Source organism: Microtus pennsylvanicus, chromosome 14, assembly GCF_037038515.1.
Source record: "Microtus pennsylvanicus isolate mMicPen1 chromosome 14, mMicPen1.hap1, whole genome shotgun sequence".
NCBI lineage: Eukaryota > Metazoa > Chordata > Mammalia > Rodentia > Cricetidae > Microtus > Microtus pennsylvanicus.
Genome location: NC_134592.1, coordinates 71,770,332 through 71,792,666, shown reverse-complemented (window position 1 = coordinate 71,792,666; position 22,335 = coordinate 71,770,332). Strand labels below are relative to the sequence as shown.

Below are 22,335 nucleotides of genomic sequence, written 5' to 3'. Positions count from 1 at the left end.
AAATTTAGAAATGATTAAAATAGGAAATAGCACAATAAAGTACATTAAACTGAATATCAAACAATTCTATTGGAATGAACAAGATTTTGTTTGGAAAAGAACACATCCACTCCCACCAAAACTGAATAGGATAAACTAGATCCGCCTTCTTGCTTGCGAAAAATTTGTGTACAAAATATGTACAACAATAGTTTTCAAAATATTGGATACCAGGAAATAATCTTTTAAAAATTAAAAATATATGAGAAAAACCCTAAGAAATGGGAAGTTGAGGTCTCTAACTCTGTCAGCTTATGGGTCCTAATCAAAGAAAGGAAAATCCAGGCTTAGCCTTCTCACGATGTGAGGGAAAAGGTCTGAGACTCTAGGGAGACCAGGGAATCTAAAAAACTAACAGAACATGTTATAGAGGGGAGAGATCTGAGCAGAGAACTCTGGAGAATTTCAGGGCACCACTGCAGACATGCCAACACCCAGGGCATCAGCAGCTGCCGGTGAGGAAACACACCCAGCCCCCAAAGCCAGGGGAGAGGTGAAGAACCACGGTGAACAGAGTAGAGGGAAGAGTGACCAGGAACTGTGCCTTTCCCTACCAGACACACTGGAGAGAAAAGGATGCCTCGTAACTCAAGCAGTGCTGGCAACAGTGCTTAGAGACGGATCTTAAAAACGAGACCTGAAAGGTTCAACTTTTTTTTCTAATCATTAACTTCATCCCAAGCACTCAAGAAAATGTACCTAAGAATAAAAATATTCACCACCAACAAAGGGGAAATCGCAACGTCTGGCTTCCAGGAAAAGTTTCTAAACAAGGCTAGTGCTTTAGCTCAATGCATACCGCTCATCTCACAGGTGTAAGCCATGGATTCAAGTCCTCCACTGCAGGAGGAGGAGGGAGAGATGCTAGACAGACAGAGAGAGGGAAACACCTCATAGTGAAGAAACGTCAGTCAAACAAAATCAACCAAGGACTGAAAAAGACAAGAGAATGTGTAATCACCGTCATCAAAACAGGTAGCATTAACTACTGTGTTCATACGGATAAAAGAATTGGGAAGATTTTTTTTAAGATTTTTTTATTTATTATGTACACAGTGTTCTGCCTACATGCATGCCTGCAGGCCAGAAGAAGGCACCAGACCTCATTACAGATGGTTGTGAGCCACCATGTGGTTGCTGGGAATTGAACTCAGGACCTTTAGACGTGCAGGCAGTACTCTTAACCACTGAGCCATCTCTCCAGCCAAACTTTAATAGCTGAAGAAAAGCAAGGCGCATGTGACCAACAGCTGTAAACTTGAAGGCCCAGGTCTCGAGACTATCCAAAATAAAGTGGGCAAGAGGAAGAAAGCTACACACAGTCCAAGCCTGACGCAACTCAGTCCATGACGGGGATTCAGAGAATAAACTCCCAATTGAAAAAAGGAATGACATGGTTGTCTTTTTCTTTCAAAATTTGACAGAAATGACCATCCCACACATTTAAGAAGTTCAATCAATATAAAGGAAATTGAGAAACAGCCATGACACAGTAAGTCACTCAAAGCCAACCCTGAGAAAAAAACTACGGATCACCTAAATACACTTATTTAATACGCATGTATTAGATCTAGTATATATACATACATATGTACAATATATAATTGTACATAGAGACACACATAGGAACAAAGATAACAGCCGACTTATAAGAAAAAGTGACGCAAATGAGAAAAGAGTGGAGTTGCATCCTTAAGAATATTTTTAAAGCTATTAGTAATTATGAATCAAATAAAGTTCTTTGAAAAGGAGCATACTAAAGATGTTTCCAGACATAAAAAAACCGAGAGACTTCATCGCCAGCAGATGTGTGCTACAGACCATGTTTAAGATTTTGAGGCAGGGGAAGGTGACAGAACGGGGGATCAGGATACGCACATGGTAAAGAGCAAACAGTCGGTACCTGGGAGAAACGGGGGAGATATTCTGACCATGGAAATATCTGTAAAGTAATATTTACTCTTTAAAGTAAGAAAGTAGGTTTTTATTTACAATTGAATCACCAGGAAGTGAGATAAATTTGTGCATTTGTATAAGGTACACATGTGTAGCAGGAACACGCACGTGTGTACATACGTGTAGGGGTCAGAGGTTGACGCTGGGTTTCTTTCTCAATAGCTCTTCCCCTGGACATTGAGGGGGGTCTCCCGTTTGAACCCAGCCCAGCAGCTGCTCCTGCTTCCTCAGCGCTGAGGTTGTAGGCGGCGGCTGAGCCTGCCTGGCATTTTCATGATGCCTGTCATCTGAACTGCGCCCCCCTCCTTGTGGAGCAACTGCTTTGCCCTCTGAGACACCTCCCTGGCCCCGGGATAGGAAACCAATTTTTATGTTTTCCAGGCACTACTTCGAAAATGACAAATTCACTGCAGAATATTGCAGATCTGTCAAGCTATAGAAATTAAGACTCTAGCCATTATTCCATATTTGACTTTAATGCTTTGAAAGTTTAGCAGAAGCTGGATTTATCTCATTTATTTCCACAGGCACAAAGTAGTTACTTCCAAGGACTATTGTGGTCAACCAGCAAGTCAGCGGAGAAGACCAGGACGTGGCTTTTGCTGAACTCTGGAAATAGCAAACACTACTGTTTTGTGTGATACTAAAGTCAAATATTTATATTCATGTAGACAAATGTTAAGGTCAAACAGGTACATGCGAGATTTTAGGATCTACTTACAGCAAACCGCTATTTCCCCACCACTGCAAATGAACACAGTCCCAAATCTGCAGCAATGGGACCTTCTAAGGGAACTGTTTATCAGGGAGGTTTGGGGAGGAGGGAATAAAGTAGGGGCAGATTTCCATCGTCAGCATCTGGAGAAAGCAATCATAAGTTGTCAGAACTCGACTGTGGATCGGTGAGTCCAAAATTCTATAGATTGCTACTGAGGGTTTCTCTGGTTACAGGAGATCTTTTCTGAAGTACATCTGCAGGTTCTCTCAGTGAGATATGGTGCTGACATGGAATAGAAAAACAAAATGGAATTGCATCTTTGGGGGATGAGGGGAAGGTGGGTTTCAAGATGAACATCCAGCGCACACAAAACTGACTTGAGAGAGGCGGTGATTCATCCCAAGAGCACAGCGCAGAGCCTTTTATGTGTCTCACCGTGAATAGAAATGCTGAGGTACCATCGAGCTGGAGGGTGACTAAGCGGGACCAAACAAAAGGTAAGTCTATGCAGAAATCTGTACATTCACATTTTGCCATGTAAGACAAGTAATAAAATACCAGCCGGAAATCAAAACACAGTAGAAATGTCTAACATGGTGCTACATGTCAGGGGAGCCTGTTTCAGTTCATCTGCACAGTTAGCCCTACACCAGGCTCAGTGCCTGTAGGAACTAGATGAGACTATGCATCTGCACGAGCAACACCAAGGCCAACATGTGTGGAAAGGATGACCATCTCGTCTCCCTCTCACAGGTCCACAAGTGGTGTGAAACACACTGGTAATGCAAAAGAAGAAGCCACTGCCCTCCAGGAGACACCCTATGGTCCTGGTTTCAAGCACTTTGAGAACACCTGTGACATTTACAACGGTGGGATTATTATTTACGTAGCCACTGAATTCTGGTAATGCTTCAATTCCTTTAGTGCTCCTCATCACCCCCACAACAGAAAAAGGAGGTCAAAGGGCAAGATGGACAAAGAAATCAATAGCAGAGAAAGACTATCCGAAGACAGCATTTTTTTAATAGCCACTTTTAAATGTGTTCAGTATACCAGCAAACAGAGTTCATAATCCCAGATATGGGTAGCATAGCAAACAATGTTGGTAGTGAGGATAATGGTGGAGCTGGCGGTATTCATGAAAGTAATACAGGCAATCCGAGTGTAAACGGCTCATTTGGAAGGAAAAAGATGAAAATGTAGAAATTAGTGAAGGTAAAAAAGTGCTTCTCAGTGGAGAGAGATAAGGAGGGAGGGAGGAGGGGAGAGAGAGAGAGAGACATGTAAAACCTACTTTGATAAAGGGATGAGTAAGGCCAGGCCTCCAGACTAAACAGGACATCATGAAAGAAGAAATCAGATCGGGGACTGATGGAAGAGGTGACATACAGTATTGCTGGTCGTGCCGAAACATGTTGCAGTTTTTGAAGTACTAAACTCACTTCCTCTATCCACTAACAACAAAATCAGATAACAACAGCTTCCCCCCTGCCAAAAATAAGTCAGAGTATTGAATAAATGAACAAATGTTTGTGACAGGCATCATCACTGGGCTTGCACTGTCCACTGCCCCAATGAGGTCAACTCAAGCCTGGGTCACATGGCAAGGAGCTATGGTATCGGGAAACATGCCTACAGATCTTCATGGGCAGGAGGCCCACGGGGAGAACTGATGCCCATGACTGCTGCAGGAGCAGCGCAGGAGCAAAGAAACCTCGGGAGCAACGGACAGCGCCAGTCAGAGCACCTCTCATGTGTGAGTCAGCATATTCGCCATCAAGATAAAATAAACCCTGCCCTGTGGACTCAGAGTGCACTAAGAAATCATAACATCTAATCAGCTGGTAGGTCAAACAACACTTTTTAGGCATCAGCTGTAAGAAATATACTCCATGCTGTGAGCGGAGATGAAAATCTGACCCCAAAGAGTTTCAATCCAGTTGGGGCCCCAAAAGGAAGACCGTGATGTAAAATGTGTTAATTTTGGTGCAACAGGCACAAATCCAAGAGTCGGCATTTTGGGTTTTTATTGAGATATAACCTATAGAGATAACTACAAATCTGTCCTCGCTAACTAGTGAATAAGCACTTAGGAGGAAACAGAGCTACCGAGCCGGCATACCGAGCGGGCATCCGGAGCGGGCATCCGGAGCGGGCATACGGAGCGGGCATCCGGAGCGGGCATCCGGAGCGGGCATCCGGAGCGGGCATACCACCTTATCTGTCAGTGTTTTCAGTCACACTAGATAAAGGCCAACCAAGTCCGGCCAGCCAGAGTGGCTTACACCAGCTTCAGGAGCGCAGAGGAGGATGGCTACAAGGTCAAGGCCATCTTGGGCTATTCGGTGAGTGGCAGGCCAGCCAGGGTGAGGCGCTGTATCAAACAAAACACAACAGGAGCGCCTGACCAGAGGAAAGGTGAGATGAATTCAGCACTACAGAGCATGCGCAAAGGTCGGCGTCCTACACGCTGTGGTCTTACCCCAGCCGCTCTTCACTCTAGCCATCTTGGAATACACTTTGCTCATTGACACAGAATCCAATATCTCCACAGTGACAATCGCATTTTTCAAAAGAAAATGAAATTTTACAACATTTTCAGTGGATCCTGCATTAAAGCTAACATTTGTGGGTTAGATATTGGTGGAATTTGAGTCTCGGACACATAACGGAATCTGATTGCCCCAAACAAGCAAACAGGGCCTGGAAGTTAACGTTGCTTACTTGTGGGAAAACTACTGCTCCAGGGATGTTTTCTGCACTCATACTGACGTGAAATACAGATCCGATTAAGCAGAAACTGAATCTGAAGGTCTATGCTGTAGCCCAGACCCAACACTGGCAAGCTTTCTCCAGGTTGTACGTCTCATGTCACACAACACAGCACTGTTCCTGTCACCAGTTTTGTGGCTTGTGTTTAATATTTGTCCGCTGCGTTGGGGTTTAAATAATTCATAACATCTACAAACAAAAGCATTTGCATTTTATGTCACCACACACTTAACTGAAATGCTTAATAAAAACTGTAAGTTCACACTCTACAAATTAGTAGTCTAGGCAAAATCAGCTCATTATTCCTGTGGCATTTTGTTTGGATAGCAAACATAACCTTCTCTGCCGTATTCTTCAAGGTGTGGTCAGGGAGAGGTCACAGTTGTGAAGTGAGCCATGAAAATTACAGGGGCTACAAATACATGTGTAAAGTAAGAGAATGCTGTGTTCTGGACACGCACACACACATGCGTGCGCGCACACACACACAAGTAAAGAATTTCATCATACAGTAGCTTCTACCATGGATTTAAAAATTAACACTCCAATTCAATGTCTAATCCTTCAAGAAGCTCAGATGCTATTAGAATCGAGAGAAGACTGAGATGAGAAGACCCTGCAGGGATCAGAGGGCTCGTCACAAAGAGAGAGGAGTCACACATTGCCCATAGAAAAAGCAAACCAGAGGGATGGAGAGGAGCAGTGTCCCAACAGAGCCACAGAGGAGCAAAAGTCTCATTTGGCTACAAAACAAGGACTTGGTATCTCTGGTCAGAATACACACTGAGAATGGAAACAGAACAGACCATTCCATCTCTGATTGCACAGGGGGGACTCAGCTCCTGACTGTGTGCTGCTTACATGACATAATCCCTGGGATATGAGTGGTGGAACTAGCCTTGGAAATGCCCAGCTCTGGAAACAGAACAGTTGGGTGTTATTACGTGTTGACTAATTCCATCAGCCTGGCTGTCTCCCACTACCTTAAGTCCAAGCCATTTGCTAACAGCAACCGTCTAACATTCAATGGTGCTAAGGCTAAGCTGGGTCCAGACAGTGGACCAAACAGAGAATCATACAGAGAGCGGAGGCCTTTAGAGTCGTAGCCCTAAATAAAATGCTAAAACTTACATAAAGAAACAAGTTCATTTTAAGGTTTTCTGAGTCCTACTCGGGACTAGGACATTGCTGTCCTCTCCAGGTCAGCCGAATGACTCACAGTTCCCCTTTGCCAACTGGAGGGTTCAGGGACGGTAGACACCGGGACCCAGGGGAGGCAATCACAGTGTTCCACCTACCTGTCCTCCATGGAACGGCTCGATGGTATTCACTTGACCTAACACAGTCCAACCTGAGAATTTTCCTGGAATAATCCGTCTTAAATGTTTGCGGTTTGACTAAAACATCCAGAGAACCCTTAAAGGCTTCTCAAGTATATTGGGGGGATACAGCATCTCTCTGTAAAATTAACAGAAATTAGATGAGATTTCCAGAGTCCCACACCAAGCTTGTGTTTCACAGGGAAGCAGGAAGGGGATCTGGGCCAATGATTTGATCAATGGAACGCGAGCCATTTAAAGGAGATTTAAGTACATAAGATAGAAGAAAGGGGCAGATATCTATGAATAGAATTCGGAGACACCACCGAGTAGAAAGGAGGACCGAGTAATAGAAGAAGAAAGAAAGAATGTTTCAATAGACTTTTCAAGTAGATCAAAACGGTGGCATCTGAAAAAGCTATAGAAAGAACCCTATGGCCAAAGAGGTGCTGAGAATTCATAATGTCTCCTGATTTAACTTAATAGTGGAAATCTACATACAGGGGAGAAGATGGACTCGGGACTTTTGATTTTAACCGAAATGGAAAGTTCAAATAAAAACGAACAGCCTCCACTGATTCTCACTTTTAGATCTAAGAGAGACCTATCGTCGGCGCTTCCTGCTGGGGAAATGAAAGCATGACGCAGCCCCTGCTCTCACACGTGTCTTTAGCCAGCCAGCGTCTTCCAGTGTGCAGTTCTCTCAAGGTGAATGGCGGACCCCAAGAGCAGCAACAGCAGAGACACTTCAATGTGCGCATGAACGGCTTCCCCTGGAGACTTCGCTTACCGCTGTGAGTACAGAATGTGAGCCCAGACCCGTAGTCAGGTGACCCTGAGCAAGGTAGTTAACCTTTACTTGAGGATGGGAATGGGAGCAGCAGAAGGGAAATGTAGTCCAGGCAGCCAGAGTGGAAGTCTGGACTTGATAAAATGGTCCGAGAAAAGTGTTTAGAGAACAGGATGTGTTCTGTAGGCCAAAGCTCCTACATAGCATCCCATCATCTCAGAGATTCAGGAAGTACTGTGCTTCTGAGTGGCCTTGGGTCTGTTGCCTGTAAGACAGAATTTGGAAGGCCACGCTGTACGGCTCTGAATCACAGTGCTGGTTCCTTGAAAGGATTGGTGGGCCCAATCCCTTAACAGCCTTCTGCTTTTAAAGATGAATTAGATCAGTTCCCAGGCTAACGCATGCTAACAGGAAGCCTTCCATTCTGTCTTTGCCCACATCATTGCACTGTAGGGCTTCCCAACCCTCACTGCCTCAACCCCAAAAGATCACTCTGTCCAGGGACAAGTACAACTCCAGTCAGACGGCCGAAGGAGGCCAAAGATTTAAACATTCTGTTAAACAATTGTTCCTTCTTTTGATATTTTCATTCTCTTTCCCTCAGCAGTAAAAATATGTTATTCTTTTGGGCCATAATAATTGAACCTCGTACAATATAAAATTATATAAAAATATAATTTTTATATAAATATTAATATAAATATATAAATATAAAATTATATAAAAATATAAATGCAGAGAATCCTGTCCTAGGTGACAAAGCATAAACTCCACTTACAAAGCTGGGTGTGGGCAGTGGCAGCAGAAACATCTCACGGGACACATCCTAAGGTGACCTCCAATGAGACATTCGGTGGCCTCTTTAAAGATAAGTAGAATTAATAGACTGTAGCAAAGGTGATGATGCCACTCTGTGGACTGGATGACACATTAGTTATATATGTATTATAGATAGTTATATATATTAGTTATGTATGTGTGCATGTGCGTATGTATATGTTATATATGTATGTGTGGGTGTGTATGTATATATCATGTGTGTATATTATATGTATGTGTGCATGTGTATGTGTATATATTATATGTGCATGTGTGTATATATCATATATGTATATGTGTGTGTTTGTGTATTATATGTGTATGTGTGCATGTGTGTGTTATATATGAATGTGTGTGTGTATATATTATATGTGGATGTGTACATATGTATATGTGTGCGTGTGTGTGTATGTGTGTGTGTGCATGGATGGCCTAGAGAGATAACTCTGTGGTTAAAATCAGAGGTTGTTTTTTCAGAAGCTCCAGGTTCAGTTCCCAGAACCCATATGACAGTTCACAATTGTCTGTAACTCCAGTTCCAGGGGATCCAAAACCCTCACATAGACATACATGCAGGCAACACATCAATGCATATACAGTAAAAAAATAAATCATTTTCAAAGATATTGATATAGATATGGAAAAGGCAAAGGATCACGCCATGCCACAGTATAGTCTCCGTTTCACTCAAGCAGAGAAGCGGAGATCTGAGGGCGTGAGCTGCCATGTGGCACAGGTGCCCATAAGGGGGCTCCTCAGCAAAGGAGAGCTGAGACAACCTGACAGTGACAGCCAGACAGGAAGACGCGACTGCTGACAGTACAGGAAAGATGGACGCTGGTCACTCTCCATGGAGCATCTGATGAGACTGTGGCCCTGACCAAGTCCCGAAGAGACTCCGGAGTAGAGCGCCTGATGAGCTGTGTGGAATGGGGGTTGCTCCAAACTGACAAACTCATTGTGCGAGTTATGCAGAAATAGCAAATGAAAACCATCAATATTCTCTAATAAATTTATTTAGTATTGGCATACATTTTCATGCCCGGCTACTAAATACCTTGAGTGACATCTAATCTATCCAGGTCTTTTGCACATTCCACCTATCACTATGCTCCAGGAGCTGGTCGGCACTTCCCTCTTTCCTGAAACAGCTTCTGCACAATAGGAAGACAGTACCATTCCTGGCAATATCAACACCATCACTTTTAGAACATCCTGCTGTACTCTGCCTTCTACATCATACAACAGGTAAGCACTCCCTCTCTCTGAAGCTGCAAATCAGATTCTTCACAGACAACAGAAAATCACCAGATTTTCCCCGTCCTTTGCACTGAAAATCTTTCAGATGAGTTTGCACGAAGCATGCCTATACGAGAAGGGATAATAAAACTACATTAACTGGATAGAAAGTGTCTGGGCCTGTCTTCTTCATTAAAAAAAAAAAAACTAGAACTGTTTTCAACAAATATGTGTGAGCTTACATAAGACTTCATTTTCTAAGGACTGCAATGTTTTCTTCTGCATCCTGGCTAATAAACTTCATTCCTGGATGTAACCGCAAAATGGCGCGTGTCTATATATCACCTTGGCTGCTACAAGTCACGTGGGCAATTATCTTGAAAACTCTGTTGAGATTTGATGGAGAGAACACAGTAGAACGAAGAAAAAGATGAGCAAGTTGCTGTGTGTTTTCTTCTAGTAAGGTCTATTTATTAAGATGCAAAGTCGAATAAAAAGAAGATTTTTCCCATTAAACCTCTTGTTTACAGTGATCAGACTGTAAATTACGCCAAAGCATGAGACCCACGGGGGTGGGGGAGCAAACATCCTTGATACACATCACATGATCTCTGACCACCATCTGGCTCTGGAGTGGGTGTTCCCTTCCTGACTTCTGGAATATTCTCCTAAAAATGGGATCAAGAGTTCTCTTGCTGCTGATTCTCGGGTTTATCAACCCGAACTGATAAACCCTGCAGGGCTTTGATCAGGGAAGGAAGAGGCTGTGGTTGATAAAACAAGACCAGCAGAGTCAGGAAAAGACGTGGGCTGGGGAGCATCTGCAGGAACGCATGCCACCTAGAGAAGCTGAGGCTGCTCTTCCCTGTTCCGATGACTGTGAGAGTTTTCCCAGAGTAAGAACCTATTCATGCTGACTAGAACAAGGGCCCCCAAATCTATGCTACGTCTAGAGATGACGCTCGAAGATCTGGGATTGTGTAAACCTATGATATTGCCATGGCAGTTTGCTCTTGTGATTAATAAAATGATAAATACATATCAATGCCCTTGGGGTCACAGAGTCACTAATGTGCCACTGTGGGTCTACCCATCTTCCCGCTGTCCTCTTTCTACACCCTATCTCTTTTGGGGGGTGAGAATTACCAAGAGATCTAAGTTATAATAACAATCTAGAAACAGTTATCTGTATCTGTGAATAACAAAACTAAGTGCACTATCCTCACTGGGAAGAAAGTGCTTTAAGCAGTAAAAGCCCCCACCAACTTAAACACAAATATAAAAAAACACATTTGGATGTAATCACAAGAAAAATGTCCATGGCTTCCCTATTTCACTAATGAGAAGGTGCAGATGCCGCATACAGAAGGATTTTATCATGTCCATATGTTTCTCGAATGACTCTCCTTGTTAGCTATTTCTCCATATCTCTATTTAAGAATAACATACACATTCCCCTCTGAGAGGGTGTACAGTACAACATGTTGTAAGGTTTAAACAATTCAAGAAAATCGCCCTAATAAAAAATGGAGCCCACAGTTGAAAATATTGAGATTATGAATTATGAGTGTCATTAAAGTAGTTCACTTTTTCTCTTCTAGCTAGCCTCAAGATTTAAAATTCCTTAAACCCTCAGGGAGAAGCTAATGTATAGTGTGTGTGTGTACGTGTGTGTGTGTGTGTGTGTGTGTGGTCTCTGTGTGTGCAGCAATTATGGACGGTGAAAGTAACTTCATAAGGTCTATAATAAATAGTCCCGTCACAAACAATGACAATCATATAAAATCGCCTGTTAGCCTTAGAGGCATCATCATTATCTTACAGACAGTGGTGGCTCAGTGCAACAGTCTCGGGCCAATGTCAGTCTGGCTTTCCAGCTAAGGCAGCTCAACAGGCTGGACTTCAGAGAGAGAGGAACAGGGAGACTGAGGTACAAAGAGCATCTGCTTCCTGTCTATAAACTGATACCTCATCTCAAACTCTTCCTCCTGCACACCTTCTGTCCACCTAAACTGTCCACTGTGTAGCGGAGATCGCCAGCTTGGGAGCAAACCAAGGACCACATCTCTCTCCCTCTAGCTGCCAGTCCATCAAAGGTCTGGGCTCGGGATACCAGTGCAATGGGCACCACCTTGCTAACTGAAACACGCCTGAAGACCTGACCTGTTCCCCACGTGTGACGTGTGGACAGTCAACACTTCTCACGGTGAGGTTTGCTCCATTCAGACAACATAAGTGAGGGGAAACGGCAAACTTACCTGAGATACGTGACTGTTCGGAAGTATTTTAAGCAGAAGGTACATCAATGACTTGATGTCTGTGAATTAATTAAATTGGCCCAAACTGGAGCAGTAGTTTTAAAGGATAAGATTAACTACTTATCCTTGGTTAAAAAAATACAAATATAGAACACAACAAACTTCCAGTGACAAAAATTTCCATAATAAACATCCAAAGTCCCAAAGAGCAGTTCAAAGGCATCTTTTCCCAAACGTGATTTTTATACTGTCCTCCTTTATTAACTGCAACTTCTGTGCTGTTACTAATTACAGGATTTAAAAGATTTCTGGGGCACCAGAAAATCACATCTAGATCTTTTCAAAAGTCAAAAGACTTCAGGTTAGTTTTTTGTAACATGGGTTCATGAGAACTCACTCCTGCTTTTCCTGGACTTCATTCTTACAAGGTTTGGATTATGCTCGGAGGATTCGGAGCCCCTAATCGCTACTCTATAAGCTGTCTCGGCCCACCAAAAATATTCATTTGCATAAGCGGTATACCATGGGGGGGGGGGGGGGGGGAATCGCTTAATTCCTCACTTCGTTCCTGGCATGAGTTAAACTTTTTAAGCCCTTTGTGTCTCGCTTCTGTACTGTGCCTAGTCGTGAGATACGTGTGTGCATCAAGACGGCTTTTCTCACGGATTTCAAAACCCTACAGTCAATCTGAAAGCTCCTCTTAGGGGAAAACACACACCTCCCGACAGGGAAAACAAACGTGACAGATTCTCCTGAAATGAGAGGATGAGAAACTCACTCACAGAGACGTCTTCAAGACCGTGAACGGCAGAGACACCGATGCCTTGGATCTGCAGGGCAGCTCGGTCCCACTCTGTCTCACACATACACACAGGCCTCTGACACCAGCGCCTCTCACTGCCGACAAGTGGGTGATGTCCTCAGAGCCAAGCTACCAGCTAAGCAAGCAGGGATCGGGAACGCCCCCCTGTCTTCGCCGCCGCATCCCATCCTCACTGCGACACCCCCCAATTTACCTTAAGGAGCAAACATTCATCACTCTCCTCCACTGGGCACGGCATTGCTTCATCTCCCATCCTCCAACCTGAACTTTTCCTCCAAACCCGGTATTCGGCTGTACTGACTTGGAACTGAAGTGCCCCTCCAAACACTAAAGGTACCCCACTAAGTATTTCTCCCCTCAAGCAACACGTTGGCTGTGCAAACTTTTCGTTCACGGCTTGGATCCGACAGAAATCGGGTGTGTGTTCGGGTGCGGGGGGGGGGAGGCGAGGCAAAATCTGACCAACGACCCTCACCTCGGCTTGACTAGCCAAATGCCAAGGTCTTCACCAAAAACACCACCCATCACCCAACTTCTGACAATGGTACCCACCAAGCTCCGTGCAAACCAAGTGGCGTGGAAGTCCCGGCAGAGATGCTGCCAGCCCGGGGAACCCGACAGGGAATGCCGCGGCGCACCCGGAGCACGCGTGGCCCCCAATTCCCAGGGCTTTCCCGGGCAGCACCAGACCCGACTGCGGTGTCACTCACCTCCGCCCGCTCCCGCCGAGGCTGTGCGCCCTCCTCCGCCCCGCGTCGGCGACCCCCTAACTTCGCCGCCTTCTCCAAACAGCCATCTTCGGCAGCGCAGGAGGGAATGGCGAGGCAGGAGGCCGAGCGGGGAGGGAAAGTTGCCGGCGGGGCGCGGCGGGGCGCAGGCGGCGGGGGCGCGCGAGGCTGGGGCGCTGCGCGCCGTGCGGGGAGGCGGGCGGGCGGGCGGCGGCGAGCTGCGCCGAGCGGGCGGGCGGCGCGCGGAGGACGGGCTAAAAATAGCGCGTGCTGGGGAGGGGCGCGAGGGGGACGGGGGTGGGAGGGAGACCGCGGGGCCGGGCCCGAGCCCCGGCAACGCTGGGCGGGGCGGGCCGGGGAGGTGGCAGGCCTGAGGGGACACCTGGGGGCGCGGCAGGGCGAGCGGGCGCGGGAAGGACGCGCGCGGGCAGCAGGGCAGGGGCCTGCGGTGGAGGGGTGGAGGGGAGATGGGATGGCTGGGGACCACCGAGTGAAGCTCGGGCACCGGGAAGCCGGGCTGGGGCGGAAGACGCCAGGTGACCCCGGCCGGTGCGGAGGAGGAGCGCGGCCCCGGCCTCGCCCAGCTCGCCCTGCTCGCCCTCCAGCCCCGCCGTTCAGGTGCGCGCTCGCCCAGCCGGCCGCGCAGACCGCAGGGAGTCGAGCACCGGAGAGTCTTGTCTCGGGGCCGCACCTCCAGCGACCCCACACCGGCCTGGCGCTTCACCAGCGGGGGAATTTTAAAGAAAATGCTGCTGTGTCTGGGTGTTGTGTTGCTGTTGTTGTTGAAGGACCAAATGGGAAATGTGAGGCAATATGGTGATGGAAATGTGATTTAGGTTTGCCGCGTTTGAATGCTGCACACACATAGAGAGCAGCCTGGCTCTGGAACCCGCCCTGGCAGAAAGGAGACACTGGTGGGTTCGGGAATTGCCTAGAGGGCGTCTTCGGTGGTTAGTATTTTACCTTGGGGATTGAAAAAGAAATTGCAGCTATAACTTGTCTCTACTAGTATTCCTAATGTCTGCGAATAGCTTTATAAAGTAGGCAACATTGAATATTTTATTTAAAAGGCTCAACCTGAGAATATTTTTCTAATGCTAACAGCTCACTCAAAAGGGCTAATAATTATGATAATAAAACGGTGATCTGAAGAACAGTTAAAAACAAGTGTCTACACGTCCATTTTTTGTTTTCCTCGGTGTCGGCTAAAACACAACTAGTTCACAGATCACACACGCAAAGAACCAGAGAGACCTAACCCAGTGCCCTCCTTTTCAGCCCAGGGACCCAGGACCATGAGATCACGATGATGTGTGTGTGCAAGGGCTGCCATAGCAGGGTTCTTCTCTAAAACTGACTGCCAGTTCCATAAGGCCAGGAGAACTCGAGGGCTGTACATTCGGTATGCTGTAAGATGATTCAGCATTTGCCGTGCATAGAACTGTGCGATCGCTGGATTTACCACCTCGCTTTGCCCCGATCATAAATTCATACTCTGGGAGTGGTCAGCTGGCTCTCTATTGGAAAAAGGGAGAAAAGGGGGTGAGGAGAGAGTGGAGTATAGAGAGTTGGGGATGGTTAAAAAAAGTCACTGTCCGAGAGTTTGGTTTCCTGTCCATACTAGAAAGCCTGTTAAACAATCTTGATAGTCGGCCAACCTTACCATTTCAGAGATGTTTCTCCATCTACAAGTGCGGCATAAATACCTGGAGACACCTTGCCTTTCAAAATGGAGTCTTTTCTGAAATAGTCAAGTGTCCAGGTTTCCTCAATGTCTTTCGGTTTCTGTTTGCCTACCACCAACTCCAACAGAAGCAGCTCTACCATCTCTCTAGAAGGACTTTCTAGAAACGTGGGGTGGGAATGCGGAAATCTACGACGTTCTAGGAGTTCAGTGGTCATGTGAAACAGACCTTTGTGTAATCGTATGGACAGGAGAAGTTGAAATGGAATTTGCTTTTTTATTTCGGGGAGGTTGTTTTTGACTTCGTATTATTTACATCTACCACATAATACATAGCTCCAAGCAGAGAGATTTCTTCTTTATCATTCTAGTAGATACCTCAGAGCCAAGCCAGAGGAAAAACTTGCTGCCTGCTACTGCTGATTCATGTATTTTAAGTCAGTTTATCAGGAAACATTATAATTCCTTTTAACAGTTCATGCTCTCTATTCAAGCCTATGTTATACTCTTTGTGATTCTGCATTATTATTTTGCTCTGGCTTCATTTTCTCCTCAACTGAGCTGTAGGAAGATGGGGTAAGTCTGTTTTTACTTCCAGTGTTTTATATTTTTCACAATATTTAACATTTATTGTTTGAGATTTCCTACATGAATATATGTATTTTGATTATATATACCCCTCTCTCCTCTAGCTCTCTCCAGATCCACCATTTCTCTCCAAATGTTATCCTCTTACTTTTCCTCTCTCTTATTCTTTCTATTTTTCTCTTTTAATTTCTATTTATTTATGTTTTATTTACATCCCAACCAGTTTTTCCTCGCTACTCCCCTCCCAATCCCTCTCCCCCACCTCCCCTAAGCCCCCTTCATCCACTCTGCCTTTTTATGCAGGAAAAGACAGGTCTCCCATGGATGTCAACAAAACATGGCAAAGCAAGTTGAGTAAGACTAAGCACCTCCCCGGCTGGGTGAGACAACCCAGTATAGAGTATAGGGTCCCAAAATCCTGCAAAAGAGTCAATGACAGCCTCTGTTCCCATTCTTAGGAGTCCCGTGAGAAGACCGAGCTACAGAACTATGACATATACCCAGAAGGTATAGGTCAGTTCCTGGCAGGGTCTCTGGTTCAGTCTCTGTGAGCCCCCATGAGCCCAGGCTAATTGATTTTGTGGGGTTGGCTGTGGATCTCTGCATATGTTCCATCAGTTGCTGGATAAAACCTCTCTTGTCACTCGGGCTAGGCCCCAATTCCAGCACATCCCATAGGCAGGACAGATGTAGGTCACAGGTTACATGGCTGAGTTGGTGTCCCAATCCCTTCACTGAAAGTCCTGTCTGATCTCAGGAGATGGGCAGTTCAAGTTGTGCATCCCCCATTGCTCGGAGTCTTAGCTGGGGCCATCCCTGCATATTCCTGGGTGTTTCCCTTTGACTAGGTTTCTACCTCACATAAAGTGCCCCCCTTTCCAGCCATCTCTTTCATATTCTCCCCTACCACCAATGACCCTTACCTCTCCTGTTCCCATCCCCACCCACCCCCAGTCCACCCATGAAATCTACTATTTCCCCTTCCTGGGACAATCTTAACATCCCACCATTAACCCTCTTTGATGCCTAGTCTCTCTGGGTCTGTGCGTTATAACATGATTATCCTTTACTTTACAGCTAATGGCCACTTGTAAGTGAGAACATACTGTATTTGTCTTTCTGAGTCTGGGTTACCTCATTCAGGATGATTTTTTTTCTAGTTCCATCCATTTGCCTGCAAATTTTATGATGTCATTGTTTTAGACAGCTAAATAATACTCCATTGTGTAAATATACCACATTTTCTTTATCCATTCTTTGGTAGAGAGATATCTAGGTTGTTTCCACACTCTGGCTATTACAAATAAAACTTCTGTGAACATAGTTGAACAAATGTCCTTGTGGTGGGATGGAGCATCCTCTCGATATATGCCCAGGAGTGATATAGCAAGGTCTTGAGTTAGATCAATTCCCAGTTTTCTAAGAAACCACCATACTGATTTCCAGAGTGGCCGTACAAGTTTGCACTCCCACTAGCAACGGAAGAGTGTTCCCCTTGCTCCACACCCTCTCCAGCACGAGCTGTCACTTCTGTTTTTGATCTTAGTTGTTCTGACAGGAGTAAGATGGAATTTCAGAGTCGTTTTAATTTGCATTTCCCTGATGGCTAATGTTTTTGAATATTTCTTTAAGTATCTCTTGACCATTTGAGATTCTTCTGTTGAGAATTATGTTTAGATATGCAACCCATTTTAATTGAATCATTTGGGCTTTTTATATAGCAGAATTAATAAAATCTCAGAGACAAATACTAGAGTTCAACCTGAAGACCAGAAAAGCAAAGCAGCCAGCCACTGGCTCTTACCTCTACCTAAGTCTGAAAATGGCGATCCTGCCTCCAGGACACCTCAGATTGAGACTGAGACTGAGGACTATCTCCCCCCATTTTATAACCCTCTCTAATTCTGGATAGTGCACCACTACCGCCTGGTTTCTATGACAAGCTAGTGTGGCTGCTGGGATTAAAGGTGCATGTCATGGCTGCCTGGTCTGTATGGCTGGCTAGTGTAGCTGCTTTACTCTCTGATCTTCTGGAAAGCTTTATTTATAAAATTACAAATGAAATGCTACTGCATTTTTATGTCTGGTTTCTTGAGTCATTATATATATATATATATTGGAAATCAGCCGTCTGAGGTGGGGTCAGTGGGATTTTTTTCCCATCCCATAGGGCTGTCATTTTGTCTAATCTTCATTCTTAAAGAAAATTTTAGTTGTGCAGATAAATCAAGACTATTTTAAACATTGGGCATCCCTAGTCCCCAAATCTGAAATATTTTTGAATCTTAATGGTTTTGAGCTCACCAAATCTAACCTCATATAACTTGTTGCTGTCAAAACACAGATACCCTAAAAGCACTGAATGAAATCAAATGAGGCTGTATGCTCAGGCACATGTAAAACAAGCGGGTTTCATGTTTAGATTGAGTATCATCCCCTAAGAAATATAGTTATATGAATATATCACAATATAAAAAACTACAAAGTAAAAATACAAAACCACTTCTGGTACCACACATTTTAGATAAAGAATACTACTCAACCTGCATGTAGAATTCTAGTGTGCCTTATCATGTGCAATATTAAAGATCATGACCTGCTTTCATTAGCATACTTCATTTCCTGTCATGGATAATCAGGCATTAGTATGAACCTAGGACTGTCGTTTGCCATATTTTGTAACTTTTCATATTAACTGCCCTTTCTGTGTAGAATCCCAGCTGGGATTCTAAAATCTATAGTCATTTCTCCTTAGGCTCCTTTTGGCCATGACAGCTTTTCGGAATTTATTTTGAAAACCATAACTTTGAGACGCATTGTCCAGATATTTCATAGGTTGTCCCTCTATACCTGGTGTTTTTCTAATAAGAGTTGAGTTGGAACTCAGATATGATATAATATCAAAGTTCCATTCTTTGATGTCAAGAGCGTACGATAGTGGTGCCATGCATCACTGAAGTGCCGACATTGATCTCTGTCTGACGTAGTATTTGCCTGCTTTCTCCTCCCTGAACTTGATCTCTTTTCCCTCCTGGTGCTCAGTGATCCTCTAGGGGAAGTCACAATGTGCAGCCCACACTTCCGGAAGTGCTTTCTGAAAAATCTATTAGAGTCCAGAAAAAGAAAGATGGCAGAACATGAGTCAAAAAATCACTTGCTTGGGAGTAAAGAGCTGTGAGCATCAGACTTTGTCTCAAATCCTAACACCAGGCTCCCCAGTAAAACCCAGTGGTAGGCAGGTCCCAGACCAAGTTTCTAGACCAGCCCTCTCAAGGATAACTTCTGTCTGAACAAGGCTTCAGGGCTCCAAACAAAAGAATGGAAACAAAGAAACCTATGGGGTTTATGGAACCACATCAGAAAAGCAAACCCTTGATGTACAGGATAGAAAGAAGGAAAGGAGAAGATGGACCAGAAGGATTATTTAAAGGGATAACAGCAGAAAACTCTGCAAGTCTGGGGAGGGGTATAATGTCAACATTCGGAAGATCAGCATTCTCTAAACAGATTCTGTCAAAGCAAGTGATGTGTTGTAATCAAACTACAAGCCAACCACAAAGAAGAATGCGGAATAGCTCAGTGCTAAAGCCTGTGCCCAGCACACACAACGTCCTAGGTTCAGTTCCTAACACCCAAACTTGTTGTTGTTGTTGTTTAAACTCTTTGACTTTTTTGACTCTTTGGGGAGAGAGCACTACCTAGCTCCCAAATAAATCATACAAGGAGACTTATTCTTACTTATAAATGCCGGCCTTAGCTTGGCTTGTTTCTAGCCAGCTTTTCTTAACTTTATCCCATCTACCTTTTGGCTCTGGGCTCTTTTCTTGTCTTACTTTCACTCTGACTCCATGGCTGGCGTTGTGACTGGGTGGCCGGCCCCTAGCATCTAGCGTCCTCCTCCTTTTCTTGCTCCTTAATTCACGGTCCCAGATTTTTTTTTTCTATTTGTTTTCTCTGCCTGTCAACCCTGCCTATCCTTCTCCTGCCTCACCATTGGTTGGCCATTCAGCTCTTTATTAGACCAATCAGGTGTTTTAGACAGGCAAAGTAGCTCAGCTTCACAGAGTTAAACAAATGCAACAGAAAAGAAAGCAACAAAATTTTGCATCCTTACACAAATGTTCCACAGCATAAACAAATGTAACACGTCTTAAAATAATATTCTACAACACAAACTCAAGGACAAAAAAACAAAGACAAAAGGAAGATCCTGAAAGCACCACAAAGAGGAGGTGCATATCACACGCATAAATGTTCAATGAGACTAATAATAGATTTTGGAGTACAAAATCTATGGGACAAGAGAAAGTGCAGTGTCATATTGATTGTACTAATGGATACAAATAGCCAAGTAAGAATATATACAAATACACATCACGTATACCACATGTAACAAAACTAATAAACAAAGAAACTTCTTCATACTCCAATTAATATCAGAAAATTCTATGAAAGTACAAAACTCACTGGTACGGGAACCGGTGAACTAAGGAGTGCAAGTTACATATCTTCGGTGTGAGTGTTAGAGAGGAACCACTGAAAGTAACATAGCACTCTATAAAAAAATGTCAAATGTTGACACCAAAATGCAAAATGGCAAGGGTAAAGTCAAAGTGTTGTTTAGATCTGCCAGCTGTCATCAGCTTGGAATATCCTGTTATGAACATAGAATGATTTAGGCAAGTCTCACGGTGACCACAAGGAAAAGATGGATAGTAAGTACGCAGAATGCATGAAATCGCTACAGGCATGCCAGGAAAGGGAGCTATCTAATCACAAAGGAAGGTGACAAGACAGTATTGAAGGAACAAGTGAGCCATTTATTTGACAATAAATTGATTAGAGTCTAATTTAAAAATCCGTGTCAAATTCTAGTCATCAAATAGATTAGCCCAACTATATGAACCCTACAAAAGATTCACTTCACCTTTAAGAACCCATTAAAGCCAAGCATAAAGGTGCATACTTTTAATCTCAGCACTTAGGAGACAGAGGCTGGTAGACCTTGGAGTTCAAGACCAACCTGATCTGTATAGAGAGTTCCCAGACCAACCAGGGCTACAGAGTGAGACCCTGATTCAAAGAGCAAACAAGTAAACAAACTTATATAGAAAGTAAAATAATGGGAGGAAGGGGCTAAGGAGGTGGCTTAGTTGTAAAGTGGGTGTCCTGCTAGCCTACAGAGCCAACTTCAGGTTCCAGCACCTACATGTACAAAGCTATGATCTCATAATCCCAGAGCTTCATAGACTGAATCAGTCAGCTGCTAAGAGTTCCTTGACCAACAAGTGAAGACAAATGGATGAGCTTCAGATCTGGGTAAAGAGTTACTGAGAAAAACACATAATGTACACTCTGCCCCCCAATTGCATGTATGTATACATACATACATGTGAGCTTGTACATGCTAACATTGAAAACTATATTTCAAACAAGGCCAGCGGTGGCTACGCTCATGTCAGAAAAGAGACAACTGATGTTTTATACAATGATAAAGTGACAACTCCTTTAGGAGATATCACAGTTGTCAATATGTATGCACCCGACATCAGAGGGTCTACGTATATAAAACAAGTACCACTGGGTCTAAAGGGACTAACAGACCACAGTGCACTGATACTAGAGGACTTTCAGTATTAGACAGTGTCCAGGAAGAAATTAATAAGAACATGTCAGATAATCTGCACTGTACCAGACATAACATATGGAGAATTCCATAAAAGCTTCAGAAGACATGTTCTTCCTGAGTCCAAATTGATCATTCTCCAGAGCAGGCCATGTGTTAGAGCAAGTCTTCAAAAAATTTAAAAATTATATCAAATATTTTTCTGATCACAATGATATAAACTAAAAATCAGTGAGTGGGCACATTGGGGTGAGTTACAAAGCACATAGAAATTGATAAGGAATAATTAATAGCACTTTAACTACCAATCAGTCAGAGAAAAAATTAAAAGGGAAGTTAGATGTATTGTGACAAAGGAATTGGACCTACACCATGACACCATCTACAGGATAAAGCCAATGGGATTCTGAGAAGGAAGTGTGAACTGGACCTACACCATGGCACAACCTATGGACAAAACCAATGGGATTCTAAGAAGGATGCTTGTAGAAGAACATGCCAACATCATGTATTTTGGTGGAGCTGGTTTCTTGCTATTGAATTGTTTGAGTTACTTATCGAAGGAAGGTCCCAAACCTTGCATTCCAAAGATCTAGAATAGAAGAATAATAATAAATAGTAATAATAATAATAAAAGAATAAATTAATGTAAAGTTAGAATAAGATAGAAACTATCACTATTACCAAAACAGAAATCAGTGAATTGGAGGTTAGACAAACAAGAGGAAAAAACCAACAAGATGAAGAATTGTTTTCATGAAAGAAAAACAAGTGAAAATCCAAGGACAAAGAAGACTCAAGTAAATAAAATAGAAAGTAAGCACTGTAGCAGAAAGCACAGAGATGAATAAGAGAGGAGCAGGAAGAGCTATACAGCAACAAACGTGTAACCTAGCAGAAATAAGGCGTGCACACGTTGGAGGGTCCTGTGAGGTAGAAAGCCAGGGTAGAGCACAGTGAGTATGGAGGCCGCACA

The 22,335-nt window shown here is 44.0% G+C and overlaps 1 protein-coding gene across 14 annotated transcripts in view; it reads right to left on the bottom strand.

Moving 5' to 3' along the window:
* The window catches only part of Hdac9 (histone deacetylase 9), an 834,213-nt gene extending 820,645 nt beyond the window's left edge, over window positions 1–13,568 (bottom strand). For 3 of the 14 annotated variants that reach the window (XM_075948418.1, XM_075948422.1, XM_075948428.1), the window contains exon 1: window positions 13,444–13,554. The gene's annotated coding sequence lies outside the window, so the exon portion shown is untranslated. Of the gene's footprint in view, window positions 1–13,285 lie in introns of all 14 variants that reach the window. The other 11 variants (XM_075948443.1, XM_075948438.1, XM_075948445.1 and 8 more) reach the window with 9 other exon arrangements.
* Window positions 13,569–22,335: the final 8,767 nt, after the last annotated feature.